The 18268-nt window shown below is 36.9% G+C and overlaps 1 protein-coding gene and 1 non-coding gene across 3 annotated transcripts in view; one reads left to right on the forward strand and one right to left on the reverse strand.

The window, feature by feature from the left end:
* EFEMP1 (EGF containing fibulin extracellular matrix protein 1) overlaps positions 1-18268 on the reverse strand; it is a 60600-nt gene that overhangs the window by 25875 nt on the left and 16457 nt on the right. The window lies entirely within an intron of this gene.
* LOC113603319 (U6 spliceosomal RNA) lies at positions 3575-3678 on the forward strand. The gene has a single exon (XR_003424898.1). It is a non-coding gene; the product is annotated as a U6 spliceosomal RNA (small nuclear RNA).

The raw sequence follows: 18268 nt of genomic DNA on the forward strand, positions 1-18268 counted from the left end.
AGCACTGTGACTTGATTCCTGGCCCCCTCCTTGAGCCTTGCAGCCAGATTAGTCAGTCTTCCTAGCCCAAAGCACACACATTCTTGGCTTACTCCTTCAGGCCAATCATCGCTTGAGGTCACACAAGCCCCTGGCTATGGCAATGCCAATTATAACAAGCATGGCTTGGTGACCTCCTAATTGTATGAAACCAATTACATTATACTTGTTGTTCATTCAACAATAAACAGCTTTTGTGCCCACTAAATTGGGGCATACTACTAAATTTGCTGAGTGTAATTTGGCAATACTTCTCCAAATCATTAACTGTTTAAGGCTTTTTAAATAAAGCACATCTTTGTGCTTCTTGCCTTCAGAGCATGTTACCTTCTTGTGTATATTTTCCTACCCATTTCATTACATCTTACTTATGATGTTTCTGCACAATGTTTCCCCATATGCCTCAGGGCCCTTATGTTTTTCTGAATTCCAAATGAAGCAAAGAGGTAGGATGAAGGAGGGGTGGAACTCACCAAATTTGCACTAAATTCCTTTCTCTTTTTGATTCAAAATTCCAGAACAATGAAAAGCAATGAAAGGATAAATATGTGAGTAAATCTAAATGAATACTGACTGTATTTGTTACAATAATAGGAAGGTCTTTGGGGATTTATAAAATATTTGGGGTTTATAACATATTTGGGATTTATAAAGTATTTATAATTAAAATACATGAGAATAATATGTTGGCAGGAAGGTAAATAGAGTTTAAGTATTTGAAGGTCCTTGCATTGTCTGGGAAGAAGTAAAACTACTAATTTATTTTAGACTTTGATAAATCAAGGATGCATATCAAAGTAATCCCTAGGGAAAACACTAAAGGAACAGTAAAATAGCATAAAACTACAAATCTAATTCGGGGAGAAATGCCATAATACAAAATGAGAAGGCAAGAAAAGAAAGAAAAGGAAACTAAAATGTGCAGGACAAATAGAAGGCAAATAGTAAAATGGTAGTTTAAACCGAATCAAAGCAATTGTTATATTAATATAAGTAGATTAAATGCTCATGTTCATTACAAAGAAAAAAACCTAAAAATTCTGTTTTAAGAGAAAAAATTTGTTTTCAATTTGAGAGAGAGGGAGAGAGAGAGTGAGTGGGGGAGAGGAGCAGAGGGAGAGAGAGACAGACAGACAGAATATCCCAAGCTGGCTCCACGCCAGCTTGGAGCCTGATGTGGGGTTCGATCCCACAACCCTGGGATCATGACCAGAGGTGAAATCAAGAGTTAGACGTTCAACAGACTGACCCACCCAGATGCCCCAAGAGAAACAATTTAAATATAAGGACACAAGTTAAAGAAAAAAAGATGAAAAAATACTATGCAAACACTAATCAAAAGAAAGTTGGCTTTGCAATATCAATATCAGACAAAGCTGACTTTAAGGAAAAAAAAGATTACTAGACAATAAAAAATAATACTATGTAGTGAAAAAAGTTTTAGTTTACCAGGAAAATGTAGAAATTCAGGATAGAAGTGCATTTAATCACAGAGCCTCCATATAGATAAAGCAAAAATAGGTAAAACTAAAGGGAAAATGAATACACACAATTACACTAAGAGATTTTAACATATTTCTCTTAGTAACTAAACAAATAAACATACATTTTCATAAATGAATAGAAAATATGAATAACACGATTAAAAACTTTGAACTACTTGATATACATAGAAGGCTACACAAAATACATAATCTATTCAAGCACTGAAAGAATGTTAAAAGAAAATGATCATATGCTAGCCTTAAGGCAAGTCTAAATACATTTCAAAAATTACAATATACAGATTTTGTTCCTTCACTACAATGCAAATCTGATAGAAACAACATTGATGACAACAAAACCAGAAAAATCTCCTTCTTTTGGAAAAGAAGACACACACTTCCAAAGATCTCATGGTTTAAAGAAGATAAAATTGAAATTGAAAATTGAAATTTCAAACTGAATGAAAATGAAAATATCACATATGAAATCTTGTGGGCCCTTAAGAAGGCCTATAGCCCCTCCTTCCTTCCTTACATCTCCTTATCTTTTTACCCACTGCACTCAATTTACAAGAGAAGAAAATACAAATAGAATTTGTATGAGATGGTCTGTTATAAAGTGAACTTAAGGGTTTTGAAGGGCCACTTAGAGAAGAAGGGAAAAATCTTGACCATGTCTTTCCAAAGGCAGAACTAGAACACAAGGGTAGAAATTCAAGGAAGGCAGATTTTTTAAAAAAATGTTTATTTTTGAGAGAGAGAGAAAGAGGGAGGGAGAGAGAGAGCAGGGGAGGGCAGAGAGAGAGACACAGAATCCAAAGCAGGCTCCAGGCTCTGAGCTGTCAGCACAGAGCCTGATCCAGGGCTTGAACCCACGAACACGAGATCATAACCTGAGCCCAAGTCAGACGCTTAACTGACTGAGCCACCCTGGGGCCCCAAGGAAGGCAGATTTTAGTTCAGGGTAAGAAAAAAAAAAAACTATGGTCATTGGACATTTTAATATATTAATAAGTAATGAGGTTCCCGTCCCTGGAAATATGCAAATGATGTAATGTGGATCTCAGTGGTGGTGGGGATTTGACAGGTCATCTGTGTTTAAAAACGATGTGAAGGCACTGCATGAAAATATGGCAGAATGTTAACAATTTCTGAATCTGAATCTGATGGCAGGTGTTGAATGTTCATTGTATCACACATTCAACTTTGAGTTTGAAAATGTTAATCAAAAAATCAAAAAACAGATGCTGCAGGAACCCTAATGTAGAAAGTTGTGAGGGTTCAACAAAATTCAATGTCTATGCGTTCTCTCATTTGACACATGATGCACGTACATATATCTCTGTAGAGTTGTAATGTTTACTTCTATACTTTCATAATTTATCCCCTACCATCTGAAAACCTTGCTCTATGATAAAGTATAGCAAGGAAAGGTCTCATCTTAAGTGGTTATTTTATTCCTCTTCCTTGAGCAATGTAGGAGTTAAAATCTAGACTTAGTATTTTTTTGTCCTGTATGAATTATTTTTCAGGAAGGAATGCTCTGCAACCTTCATCATATTAAGGCATAAGATTATTCAGTGATCAAAATGTTAAATTTGAACAACTATCAGCTTGTGTCCAAATCTTTCATATACTGTTAAACCAAGTGAGACTTGACTTTTTGGTTTTGTTCCAAATTGATGCTACAGTTGCCATTTTTCCCAAGTTATTCATGAATTATCATGCATATTTGAATTTGAGTTGCTGATAAATTGTGTTTGACATACGCAGGATGTGGGATATCCCCTCCTGTCTGTGTTAAAACACGTTCAGTGTTGTGAGGTAACAGCATTCAAGTAACTCCTGAGTATTAGTTCAAGGAATACCTAAAGGCAATAGGAAACTAAAGAAAATACTGTTCAATAGAACTACTGACCCGGTGAGTGTTTCAATCCTAAAGACTTCTCAAGCTAGCATATTAGATAGTCTTTGGACTTTTAAATGAGTTTGAAGCATTTTACCTTACATTTCCATCGGAGGCAAAATTATATTTGGACTATGTATTCTCTGTGCTTGCTTCGGCAGCACATATACTAAAATTGGAACAATACAGAGAAGATTAGCATGGTCCCTGCTTAAGGATGACACGCAAATTCATGGACTGTATGTTCTGAGATCTGAAAGACAGAGATCTGTTCTGAGAGACGGAGATCTCTTTCAGTTTTAAAAATCCAAAAGTAAAGCCTACTTTACCAAATTCCTGAATGCTGTTGTAAAAAATACTCATTTTCCAACTCTTCTTTCTTCTGCCCTCTCTAACTTAAAATATTGGATCCTGGGAAACCTGAATAACATGCTCTTGCTTTTTGATGAACCATGATCATAGGTCTCTATTTTTTCTTCCCTTCTTTTTCATTTTTCAGCAGTGGATTCTGATCTATAGTATAAAAGGAGCATCTAAAAGTGGACTCATCTTTCAGGATTAAATGGCTCTGTTAGCAGAGTGGGATGAACAGAAAGTGCTCCTCCATGTTTAAATGCACTACTGTGTACCTGTAAAGTTACATACTTTCAGGAATTTAGAGTTGCTTAATGCTTGTTTGGCAGCATAAACTCTGAAAAAAAATCTCATGGGGAAACACGCCCCATACACAGTTTCTATGTCTGTAGAGTACAAAGGGAGATGGACCTTTGCCAGTTATACAGTCGATATGTTAAAGGTAGATGCCAAACTAAGTCAGTCTTTAAGGGAATTTCTTGGCATGAATCAACACAGAAGAAAAAAGAAAGACTGTGTTCTTAGATCTGATATATATATATATATATATATATATATATATATATATATATATACACACACACACATACTCAAAATGGTTACTGCATGGAGCACATCCATAGAGTCTATCATATTCCAAGTTTTCATTTTAGAAGAAAATGGAAAAATTGAACAGTTCATATTGTTAATTTTGAAATTAGCCTGGAATTATTTTTCCCTAGAAATGTAATAATTTGTTTATGGAAACCTCAAAATGAAAATCTTTGGCTTCAGGCATGTATGTGGTTAATGTGGATGATTGTGAGGCTGCCAGATAGGTATAAGGACCTATCAGCCAGGGATCTGTTTCAGGGCTTCCAGAGTTACAACAATCATACTATTTTCTCACTGCACAATATTTTTAAATCGTAGGTTATTATATTTGAGATTTTTTTGGTGCTTGTGCTAGCTTTTTTCTAACCTAATTATACCAAGAATTTATTATACCAAGAATGAGAGTTTATGGGAGGACTTGTTGATCTTTTTAGAAAGTCTGAGAACCCTAGAATAAATTTTTTTTCTTATGGAACTCACTGACAGAATGATATGAAATATGACTGAGACACAAGAGTGGGTAAGATCACAGGTCTTAGCATCGAGTAGGTCTCAGTTCAAATTCAAGAAATACCACATTTTAGGTGTGTATTCAGGGAAAGTTATTTAACCTTTCCAAGTTTCACTGCCACATCTGTCAAGGAGGGATAATACCTATTTCATAATGGTATTGTGAGTACTAATTGAAATAACACCCCCTCTCCTGCAAATGGTACCTGGTTGACACTAAGTGTTCAATAAATTGTATTTAACATTGTGAGATGACTATAAGTCAGTGTATATCAGGTTGGCACCTCTGTTGTCTACAGATGGAAGGAAGCAAAAAACTGCAGAAAGTCAGGGCTTTTAATATAATTTTCTATGCACTTGTCTATAATTACGTATCCTATCCTTGTTTCCTTGCTCAGTGTCCTATTTTGAATGTGGTCTGTCATGACTGAAATCCAGTCAGGAGAATGACCACAGCATTGAATGACTTCCCTTCCTTTGGCATAGTCCAGATAAATGGATATGAGAATAGGCAAAATCAGCCTTTCTTAAAGTTTTTCTCATTGGGGAAACTGCATTTAAACAAAGGAGATATGGCAAAACAAAAAGAAATCTAGTATTATTTTGTGATACGAAAGGACAGTTAATTGCTTCACAGCAATGGAGTATTAATGTTTATAAAGGCTACTTAGCAAACATAGCTTTAATTAGAGCTCTAATTAGAACCTATATGTTACTCTGAGAAAGAACTTTTGTGTGAACAAGTTCCAACTATGAAAAAGCTATGAAAATGTAAATTTCAGCAGCAATTTTTATTATATTGGCTAAGAAGAGGATATTATGGTCATCATCTTTCAAGACAGTGCTGAAGTTACAAATCAGAACCAAAGAACAGATGGGGAATATTTTCAAGTGTAGTGGAAACAACTGCATGTAAAGTCAGGACAAGTATTTCTGGTTGTTTATTCATAAGGACAAGGCTCAGAGTTAGACTCTAAGATGAAAACATTGACATCTGACTTTTCACATGAGGAGTCTCCACAAAACATAATGGTGATCTGAATAATTTGCAGTTGATGAAGCATCCATTCAATCACATCATACAGGAAAGTTTGATTTTGAGCCATTTGTTGTTGTTGTTGTTGTTGTTGTTGTTGTTGTAAATGCAATGCTAGTAATATGGTAAGACCGTGGCATATTAAAAATAGTCTTTAGGAAGATTAATTTTGGTTTCCTTCAAACACTAAATGACCTCTTCCCAATGCTTTCATTATAGTCGTAGGTAAATTATGTATGTGGATATGACAGACTCTTGTTTCCAGATCAAGGGCTTAACTGAGAAAATTAACAGGAAAAAAATGAAAGAATTTCAAACTTGAAGAAAAACACTGTGCATATGGTTATAGTGTGACAAACCGGCAGGTGGCTAGGCTGACTTCTTTCCATCATCTTCTTATACTATCTTTCTCTATCTTCCATCTCAAACTCCTTCTTGCTCTTTAAACATTCAATTTTGTATTTGCCCTTTCTCAATTTCACCCTGATCAGTCAGACCATTCTTTTTAAGTTTATTTATTTTGAGAGAGAGAGAGAGAGCGCGTGAGCAGCGGGGGAGCAGAGAGAGAGGGAGGGAGAGAGAGAATCCCAGGTAGTCTCTGCACTGTCAGCACAGAGCCTGACAAGGGGCTCAAACCCACAACTGTGAGATAATGACCTAAGCCGAAATCAAGAGCTGATGCTTAACCAACTGAGACACCAGGTGCCGCAACAGACTATTCTTTTAACTTGAGAGCTCTGACTGCTGTCACATCCAAACTAGTGTTAGGACATCTCTTCCTGGTTTGTAGGCCTTGGGCACTGCTGCTTCACCAATGGTTTGGGAGGGCTGTTTTCCTGGCCCAGCGCTGTGACCCTCCAGTGCACCAATTGGGAGCTCAGCAGGGTGCCCCTGCCATCTTTATCTCCTCAGTGAAGGTGGGCTGCTGTCCAGGCCCCCAGAACTCCAACACCTGCAACTAGTCTCATCATTACTCATGTAGATGTTGATAAAATGCAGAAGGTCCTGTATGATTAGCTTGCACCTCACTGCAACATAACAGGTGGTTTAATATAAAAACAAGTCTTTTCCTTAAATTCCAACTTATCAATGCATTCTTATATGACCATCAGCCAGGCTACATACTGCCATGTGTAAGACACATGTTGCCATCTGTCTGACTTTGCCCCCCATGAGCCTCTCCCCAGCCCCTGTACTTTAATAGGATAGATTTCTTTTCAAGGTCCAGCTCGTGCCCACCTTCTTTATGCTTCTTTTCCCAGATTACTTTGGGTCAATGTAAGATCACTACAGAAAGCAGCTTGTCCAGTTGACTTTGGGACAGCTGTATCCTCGTTAAGAAAGAACAGCAGCAGCAAACTTGCTATCTCTAGAAAGTCAACTGCCTTGAGAGGTCTTAAATAGTCGCTCCCAACCTCCTCCTTAAACAGAGCCTTCTTAAGGGTAAAAGCATGCCCCTTTGTCTGGTTCAGGGTCCTAAACAAGTTGTGCTCTGACTACCGAATGCTGGCATTCTTTACTAGGAAACCAGCTGCTGGATAACCCGAGGTACACATCAGTGGCCCATATAAATTTTATGGCCCCAATTTGTTGAAGGTACCAACTGAGCTTTCCATTGGATTTGATGCATAAATTCAAGCCCCGTTATATTACAACGTGGCAAAACACAATAAATAACACTCAATGCTTCCATAGTATTTATACAATTGTTACGACATTATTTTTTTCTTTTACAAGACTAAGGGATTCCCTGCCAAATAAGGTGAATGTATAGAACTTCTTGTAGCTTCTGCAAAGGCTGAGTTAAATTTTACTTTCAAATTAGTCTTCCAATAAGTTTTAGTACAAGCTTTAAGATGGAATAAATCCCAAGTAGTAAAAATCCTTTACGAGTTACAGTTATATTCTGGATGGATAAAATCATAATGGCCTGGAACAACGCACTAACTGCTGAGTGGATTTTTAATGCTGATGTTTTTAGCTGTTTCTTGAGCTATTTTCCCTATTGCATTGCATTTCATTAAAAATTTGAGCTGTGCTATTTTTAGAATGAAATCCATACTTAATTTGCCCTTATAGCACTGTTATAAATGGAGACTAGAACCAGTCCTGATTACTTACAATGAAATTATCTGAGTCAACAAAGTTAGGATTCAGAAATGTTTTAAAAGTAAATGATGTGTTTATCTCCTCTGTGAGCGAAGCAAGCAGACTTCCTTTGGGTTTGCAGTAGTCCCGTATTTGTACAGGACATCTTTCACTTGGTGCAGAGGAAAACTCACTATGTCCTTTTCCACCATCTTCAGGATGAAATCTAAACTTTTTAATGTGCTGTGCAAGGCCCTTCATGATTTGATCCTTACCTACAGTCATGTGCTGCACACTGAATCATACAGAACACCTGTCCCCTTCTTTTGTCTTTTACTTCTGACCTTAGCAAGTGCTCTTCCCTCTGCATGGAACATTCTTTCTCCTTTCCCCCCTTCTCTTTCTCCAAATTGTTAAAGGCTAATGCCCACAACTTCCTTAGACTGAAGCCTGATGTCACCTTCTCTGGGAAGTCTTTAAAATGCGACTCAAAATGCCACGTTGTCAATGCTGTCCACTTCCTCATAGATGGTGAACTTTTGAGGGTGGGCAGGCAATATAAGCTTTTATCTTTGTATTCTCAGCATCTTTGTATTGTGTGCTCTGCACACAATAGTTACTCAACTCAAGCTTGTTGAATCATCTTACAGTTATAGGATAGTGAGTCTGTGGTCTTGTGCTATCTCCCAAACTGTAATTATCAAAGCAAATGTTAAAACTTTCTTTCCCCATATTATTCCCAAATCAAATGTAAAAGAATAAAGTAAATCTAGACAACTAATATATAATCTCCAGAAGACACCACTCTTGTAAAGGAGAAGCACAGGCGTGACTATTGCTTATGAAGTGTTTTAGAATGGAAGCTTAAACAGATCAATAAACAGACAAAATAGGTGTTTTACCTTTGCAAAGTTCTAACTGTTGGGTAGGTCTTAAACACACACATGCGTGCGCGCACACACACACCCACACACTATCACGACTTAGTGAAGGGAGATCTAAATCTAGTTAAGACTCCTTTGGATTATTTCATAAGGTAAACTATATAGTCTTATGTTCTTAAGTTCTTGCTTTATTAGCTTAGCAGTCCAGCCTTACTCCCACTCTCAAACAGCCCCTTCTTTTTTTGTATTCCATTTAAATTCTTATTTTTAATGAAGATAATTTTTAACTAGGAAATGCATTTCCCCTAGCCATACCAGGAGAACTTTTGCTCTCCTCTGTATATAACCAGATTATTTCTTGGTTCATGCTTACATGCAAAATGGATGATAGGGGGCATATAGAGGAAAGTGGGCCTATGGATAATTACCTCTTGCCATAATTTCCTGTAATTGCGAAAACCTTGTTATAATCAGAGCATGACTCTGCTTAGGTTATGTTCATTGCATTTCACAGCATCACAGCCTTAACCATATTAGAAATAAGAGACTACTATTAAAGGTCTATGTTCAGACATAGTTTATGGTTAGAGACTTACTCTGTATTCCTTCAGCCATATATTATGACTAATGAACATTCTACAGTTTAATGGATGTGAACATGAGGTCGAAAGGCTGATTGTTCAGGAGATCATTTAAGGGCTTGTTTAGCTTCTAACTGGTTATTTCATGGGGTGTAAGAGCTGAAATTATACCAAAATATTATTAATTTACAATTTGATGTTTACCTTTGTAATACTTATGAATAAATATGTTGCCAAACAATATTATAAACCATTTACCCTACTTAGTTAGAGTCATCTTTGACTCAAGATTTGAGTCATCACTTACATGCAAAAATAATGAATGTGTCTGTTAGAAATAGTTTTAAACAAATTACTGTGATCCTGAAAATAGTCCTTGTGGATCAAACTCTTTTTATGTTTCGTATTAGCATTGTTATTATATGTACAGTACTTGAAAATTAATGCAATTCTTTTTTGAGGAACTCACTCACTTTACAAGAAGTCAGATCCATCCCAGTCCTATTAAGATGATTTAACGTATTTAACCATATGTGTATATTTATTTTTCCTCCTCATCCTACAACTGTCTGGAGGCAGTGTTTTCATTATGTCATTCTTTGCTCAAAATCTTTTACTAGTTACAACATTACTAAATCTGAATGGCTTAACCAAGAATTCAGGGTTCATATAAACTGTCCTCCAATGATTCAGTGACTTTTCCTATCTTGTTTCCTGTAGCCCCCACAATAGCCCCCCTTTCCCTCACCCCAAACAGTGACATGATATTGTCACCATTATTCTGTATACAGGACATCCACCCAGCAAAGCCTGCCCCTTCTCTTCTCGGGATTATTTATATCCAGTTCATCCTTCATGACTCCGATTACATCCACTACCTCCAAAAAGCCCGTATGGCCTCTGTTTGCAGCAACCAATTCCTCCTCTGGACTCTACCACTGCTTTTACCATTGACTACATGGGGAATGAGGCTCTCAACTAATGTTTTGTTGACCTGAATTGTTAAGCTGAATTATTTGTGTCATCTAATTTTTTAAAAATCGGACCTTACTTTACCTCTTCAGCTAGCCTGAAAAGTCCTTGCAAGTAAGGTGGTATGTTTAGGCATCTAGTACAGTTTGAATACATATAAACTGAACACATCGATACATGATTTGGAGAATAAATGACTAAAAGCTGAACAAATGAATGCATGCATGGTGCATATTTCAGGGTGTACATGAGAAAATATATTCTAAATTTACATTAACAATTTGGGGTCTAGCCAGGTAAAGGTGGAGTTCTTTAAAGCCAAGGCTCATGATAGTTAAATTATCCTTTTATGCCTACAGGGTAAAAAGTAGTGGATCCAGCAAGAATGGCTAGAAACAGACTTTTTTAGTTCCATAATCACTCAGTTGAGAATTTAAGATTGTGTTTGGGAATTTAAGATCAGCATGAAGTTATGGCGACAACCTGGCCACAAAATGTCTCCTTTTCCTTCCATCCAAGGAGGGGATGTGACCTCATTCTCTGAGAAGGGATTCTCCTCCAAACACTCAAGGACTATCTCTCTGAAAAATTAAATGAAATGCAAAATGGGGGCAGGACAGAACCAATCTTACTCAGAGAGCATGCATGAGTTCTGGGGTGGGGGAAGTCATTGTTGAGTTTTATAATTTTTTTTCTTTTAAATCTTTGAAAAAAGAAATCAACTCTGGTTTCAGTTTAATTTAAAAAAAAAAAAAACCTACATGACCACTTCTTAAAATTTGTTCCAGATGGATTTAGTCATAGAATGATTGATTATCCACTCAATGTGAGCTATGTGGTTAAGCTCAGAAACCTACAACAAACTGGTTTGGAGCTATGTTTCATGGTAAATGGCAGAAAGGATAATCCTTAAGCTGTCATTTTAGAGTTAGTGATGAGGAAAGAGGAATTTAGTAGGCTACTTATGTCAAGAGAATGTATTAGCAAATGGATGGCTGAATATGAGGAAATCTTATGAGCATAATACTTTTTTTTCCCCTTTCTGGATTTCACAGTAAGGGGAACCACATCTGACTGGGAGCCCCCTTGAAGACTGCCCAAGCTCTCACTGACTGCTTCATGAACCAGACCCACTTCCCCAGGATGCTTCAGGCCTGAGGCCAGAGGTTGGCCTCTAACTGGTTTCCTAGTACCTAGGATATCCTAGTACCTAGGATTGTACTCTATCTGGTACCTACTCAACAGGCCCAAAGAGATTTTTATTATTGGCATCAGAGACACCTGGGAAAATCTGGAAACTAATTCTGGGGAAAGTGAACCAAAGAGAAAAGGTACTGAACTCCACACAGAGCTGTTTAATGCACTTTAAAAAGCAATTTAACAACATTTGGTTCATATTCATTTTAAGAAAAAATAAAACACTTCCTTTGGATTTTAATTACTCCTTTTAATAGCCATATTAGCCTTTTATCTATCCTTTCCATCTGACTAATTCACAATTTAGCTACTAGAACATTCTCTTAAGAGAGTTTGGATGTGGCTGGTGGCTTTCGACCCATGTCACCATCTGATTTTACAATTTCCTCTGTACATTGTTCCATTTTTTGGTTTCCACCTTCATTGATTTTTCTGTTTTTGCTTATGTATCTTTTCCCTTTTTTTTCCTTCAGAGTGCACTTCATTATTGTCTTCTTATTGAAAAACAAGCCACTATCCTGCCTCCTTATCAAGATACCTACTCCTTAGAATCCCAAGAAAGTCCATGTTACATTTTATGGCTTCTGAATTTTTAAATCTTACATAACCTATTTACTGTAACCTTAGGTTATATTTCCCATGTCTCCTAGTACACTTTCGAGGCAAAAGGTATAAACATGTTTAAACATGGTTAAACAGAGATTTCTATGGGAGAGATGGAGAACATTTTCCACAATTCCCTACCAAACACACAAATATCACAGATGTCTAGGACAAAAGTTAACATGAAGCAAAAAGGATGTTTATTAAATTTATTTTAGGTAACAGGCATGTAGACTTATGCTAATCTTCAAGAATAAAGGTAGTTCTTGTGTTTGCTCACAAAGTTTTTGTTTCAAGGCTATTGTTTATTTGTAGAGTAGATTAAAGGAGATTTTAATTACAAAGTTTTCAAATCAAGGGATATGGTCATAATTACTTAGGAATAGTTTTGGGCAGGATTGGTAGGATTTTAGAAATTACAAGTCCATGAAGGAGAGAAAGGTCCATTCATTCAAAAGGAGCTGTCAGAAGAGTGAGGTTCTTATGGATAGTACTTTGCCTATTTCAACCACACCTATCAGACTCTATATCTGAATGAGTCATACAGTCTCTTGCACTGCTGTGGAGGTGGGTGCATTTTGCTTTTTAATTCATATTTTGCTTTTTGAAACTATTCATAATTCTAGATGTAACTCTAAAGGTTTGGCTGGAATCAATGAGGGGGGAATTTTAATTACACATTGTGGTAGGCAGCTAGTGACATGGCTCCCAATGATTCCAGACTTCTGGCATTTATGCCGTTGAAAGTGGACTGGATCTTGTGACTGGTTTCTAGTGAACAGAACATGGCAAAAGTGATGGGTTGTCACTTCCATGATTAAGTTACAAAAGCCTGTGACTTCAGTCTTAGTAGCATTCTCTCTCTTGCTGGCACTTTCTCTTGCCCCCTCACTTGCTTACTTTGATAAAGAAGGCTGCAATGTTGTAAGATACTCTATGGAGAGGCACATGCAGCAAAGAGTTGAAGGAGGAAGAACCCATGAGGAATAGAGGCAGGAAATGAATCCTGCCAACAACCACTGGGGAAGGAGCTAGGGAGAGGGTCTTTCCTAGTCAAATCTAGAGATGGCTGTAGCTTAGTGAAAGACCCAAAGCCAGGGGATCCACCTAAGCCACACCTCAATTCCTGACCCAGGAAAAATGTGAGATAATAAGTGTTGTTGAAACCATTAAGTTTTAGGGTTATTTGTTACCTGGCAACAGATAACTAAGGCATAGATTTCCTTATGGTTTCTGTGTGATGGATAATAAAACATAAGCTGAGTAAGGACTAGTTATTTTGGTTGTAAACCTGGTTTGAGTCTGAGGCTAAAAACAATCCCAAAATGTGAAATGAACAGATTGTTCTTTGCTGAAAGGTACTTAGGAAGGCAGGAAATCTTAATTCAAAATCAAGAAGATAATACAGAGCCTTTAACATTTAGCGTTGGCACCTTTACATTTTAAAGCAGTTTATATTAATACATGCAAAAAGTATATTTACTGTGCACCAAAGTAAAAACAACTCCTTTCTATGCTAGAATTGAAATGGGAGTCCTGGGCTGTGCCATGAACCACAATAATTACCCCTGTCAGTGCCTGGAGAAAAGACTGCAGTGATCTAGCTTTTAAAGCTTCAGTGATTTGGTCCTGACTTTTAACAAACAACCAGTACAAGGTGTGAACTGTTTTGTCAATAAAGCTTCACGTCATTACAACTGTCTGGCTTTTTGTTTCTGAGTCATTAATGCTATTATAGTCACAGAAGGCACCTGCATTCTTCCCTGGGCAGATTTTAACTTGCTCCGGTATGTTTTCCTGATAAAAATACCATCTGAAAGGCAAAGAAGAACTCCTATCAATAGAACCACTTGACATACCAGGCATGTATCAATCAAGAGCCATATAGCTACCACCCTTGTAAAGCTTATAACCTAGACAAAGTGCATTCTCTTTACCTCTCTCTTACTTTCTCTCATTTTTAAAAATTATTTTCAATAAGAGCTGGAAAGGACAACTCTTTTAACTTTAACATCTGAGAAGACTGAGGCCCAGAGAGGTTAACTGGTTTAACACAGTCTGAGTCACTTAGGGGAAGACCCAGATGGGAACCTTTGTCTTTTGCTGAGTTTCATGGGATTTCTGCCACTCTTGGCTGCCAAAGACTACTTTCTGGGATCCTCCTGAGCATTCAAGCATAAAAACATTCTACTGCAGGAGAAAATTCTATTAATTAGTAAGCAAAGAAAATGTCTATGTATTACAGCTGTAGCTGTTACAACGGAATTTGCATTGGAGAAACTGAGTACTAACCAGAGGAGAAAAATATCTTTCTGAAAACAAAAAAACAACTCACCACATGCAAATTATCCACATTATACCACATTTTGCTAAAGGCAGCAAGTAGAGGATGAAGAATCACTAGATATATCTGCTTCCTGGTGGGAAGCACAAATTGTCAACTACTGGAAGACACGCTCTGTTATATATCAACAAAATCTGGGGACTTTGTAGAAATGTGAGATCTCGGGTCTCATCCTAGACCTACTGAATCAGTATCTTCATTTTAATAGGATCTCCAGGTAATTCATATTTCATTACAATTTGAGAAGCACTGGTCTATCACACATAGCATATAGAAGATTCTCAAAAAACATTAGACAATTGAATTCCAAATTTAAAACTCCCCTAGCCAATTTTATAAAAAAAACAAAAAAACAGTAAACCTGATTTATTCAGGGCCATCTTTCCTTTTTTCCTTCATCAGTTTCTTCTTTGAGGAAAATATGCATTTATATGTATGAACATAAGTGGGAAGTTGGTAACTGTAATACTATTTTATGAGATACTTCAGTAGAACCTATTTTTGATTAGTATAGTCTACACTTGCTCATTGTCCTTAATGTTCCTATCTTGCTCTCTTTTCTCTCTCTACATCTCTCTTCCAGATGTAGATGTTCCATTCTACATCTCCCTTATTTTTTTTTCCCTGCCCCTCAGTCTTCTTACAGCTTCTCCTGTCATCCAGGGTAACAGGAGACTCCTGGAAGAGAAGGATATGACTCACCTGTTTGCTCTATCTTGCTTTTTCTCTCCACCAATGTGTGACTATGGTCCTGGCCTCTACCTGAACAGGTGTTCATTGCAGGTTTTGCTTTTTTCCTAGATGAGTGATTTTCATACTGATAAGTGGTGATGGTAGGTGGTGTTGGGGGAGAGTGTCATTGTTAGTTGAGTCACTTAGCAGAGGAGCCAGAGAAGTCCTAAAACAGGTATCGCCATTTCATCCCAATAATATTTGGTATATACATTTAAAATCAATCAAAGAGAAAGCAATACTTCAGTCATGAATTATTGGCAACTGATTTACTCAGTTGTGAACTTTGTGGATAAGAGGTTCCCCTAACTGTAACAAAGAAAAGAAATTATTTCTTCTTGAAGGGAAAGTGGTGTTTTTTTTCTTGCTGGGTAGTAGAATTTACATACCAGTGATGTGTCATCTGTTAGAATAATTTGTAAATGTAGCTCTCCAAATCAAGTGCAAAGATGTGGTCTGAACTTGAATCTACACAGATTCTTCTTTTTCTAACCTGAGATCTACACTGAGTAACAGGCAGGCCCTTTGCTAGCAGGTAGTTTTACCCACTTAACAGGACCTTTATTTGATTTTTTAATTGAGAAAATTCAAAACACTACTCATACTTAATCAAATAATTCATGTACTCTTCCTTTTAGAGGTCTTCCTTATTTTCTTGTGTCTCTATAAACTGTTCCCTATTTAATATTAGACCAGAAAGTGTATTTTTTCAAAGAAAAATACAGGTAAAAGCACTTTGTAATAGATTCACACTTTTGGTAATGTGTAGTTCTGCCTACTCCTGATATAACCAGATTTTCCAATAATTCTTTAAAACTTTCTATTAGAACCCTAATATTGTTTGTGGCCAGGTTTTTACAATGACAACTAAATAGGTCAAGATCTTCTAATAGAGAGAGATTCTGATGGTCTATTTGGGGTATTAACCATCTGTGACAGCTTGGTTTATTGGAAACTATGGCTCTGGTATGGTTACACAATCTATTTTTCTGCTTAAATTGAAAAATCAATGAGAAGATTTTTTAGTTTACTTAGAGTTGAACTCTAATTTACAATGGTTTTGTTATTTAACTTTTTTTATTGAATGAGGTAGTCGCCAAATAATCTTTCCTGCTATTTCAGAACTGTCATTAGCTGTGTAAATCGCATGATGATTAAGTTTCCTTCTTTCATTTAGCTTCTTTTTTTTATCATTAACTATTTATTTATTTATTTATTTTTTCAATCACTAAAGAAGGGAGGTCATGCAATTGAAGTTCAGAACAAAGCCCTGCATCTTTACCAGCTTGTGTGGGAGGATTCCCCCCCCCCCCCCGGCTACCTCCCTGGATTAGGGTTCTTCTGATATGCCAGGTCATGAACTATTTTTACAAAAAGGGCCCACAGCTTTTACTGGGAAGTTTACTTAATCATGAATTACTGGAATTTTCTGGTTTGCTTGTTGAGTGGAGTTTTATTCCAGGCTACCTCCTGACCATATAATTTGCCAAAGTCTGAAGAATAAAAGGGCTTGGGGATTCAGTGTCAGGTCCAGATAAGTGATTTTTTAATCCATTCTATGATGGTCTACATAAAAAGTTTATTTTGTTAAAAATTCAGTTGCCCATCATAGAAGGCGGGTCAGGATGGAATCCCAGTAAATCTGTGAGAAAGATTAGTAAAGAAATGTGCAGGATGACCAGGACGCTTCAGAAGTGTAAGAGAGCAGGGCCTTTGAGGCTAACTGTAGTGCTTTCACTTCTATTTTGTTGACCCTGACTCTACTCCATCTAACGTAATTACTTGTTGATTAAATAATTCAGTAGCTGTCCAAGGTGCCCTGTTTTCCTGTGGTAGGTAAACACATGAATTTAGAAAGCAGTTTCCAGGTTTGATTTTATAGAAATAATGAGCGAGTAAATGAATCATTTTAGAAGCTTTATCAGCTTTGATCAGCTTAATTTTGATATGAAATTTCCTACCAAAATGATGGTACATCATATATGTCTGTGCATGTGCCCATAAATGGCTGTGAACTTGGTGTGTGTGTGCATATACATGTGTGAGCTGGAATAAATGCAATCTAGGCAAGAAAGGGGGCACTGGGCCTGCATAGGCAGATTCCTAGGGTGTCTTTTAACAATGTCTTCTAGAATGTCCTTCTTTTTAAAGATGAGGTGTCTTCTGATATCACAAACTGCTCAGGAAAGAACATGGCTAAGTAGAGAAAACCGTCTTACACAAAAATCTCTCTTCAGCATTCAAATTATGAAAAAGCAGTGACTAGAAAAAAATTCATTGGTGGATTTAGTAAAGTTAAATGATGCCAGATACCTAAATTGCTCCTATATTTTAGGAGAATAACTAGAGTTGAACTAATTCTCTAAGAAGACTCTTCAACAATAGTTTGAAGGTTCAACAGCAGACTCTGAGAAACAGACATACTGCTCTCCATAATTTTGGTAAATTAAAAATACTGAGATATTTAAGTTTTTTACTAAATAGCAAAAAATTCAGCCACAATTTAAAGGCATACTCATTTGTGAATATATGTATGACAAGAGAGCTTTGCTGCAAAATATTTCACAAGTGAAATTAACTAATCAGCACTGAACAAAAAATCTTTGAATCCAGATTGTGATAGACCTGGTCTCCAGCGAGGACACAGAATACAGCCCCTTGAGATGTTTCTCATTCTCGATCATGTTCTACACCTCTACTCAAGGGAGTAGGATTAGATTCCTTGCAGCACACCTAGCTGTTTAGGGTGCAAGGCTTATTTCATTATCATGTATCCCATCATGATTCTTGTTTTACTTGGAAATATATAGAAGCCATACACTCTGCTTTTATGCATGTCTCTGGTTCACACTCTTATTTCATCTACAGTTCAAGTATAAGCTAGTCATAAGTTCCCAAGAGGCTCTCCATAAACTGGGTTCTTTCTTCCTGGGTCCTTGGGATC

This window comes from Acinonyx jubatus, chromosome A3 (assembly GCF_027475565.1).
Source record: "Acinonyx jubatus isolate Ajub_Pintada_27869175 chromosome A3, VMU_Ajub_asm_v1.0, whole genome shotgun sequence".
NCBI lineage: Eukaryota > Metazoa > Chordata > Mammalia > Carnivora > Felidae > Acinonyx > Acinonyx jubatus.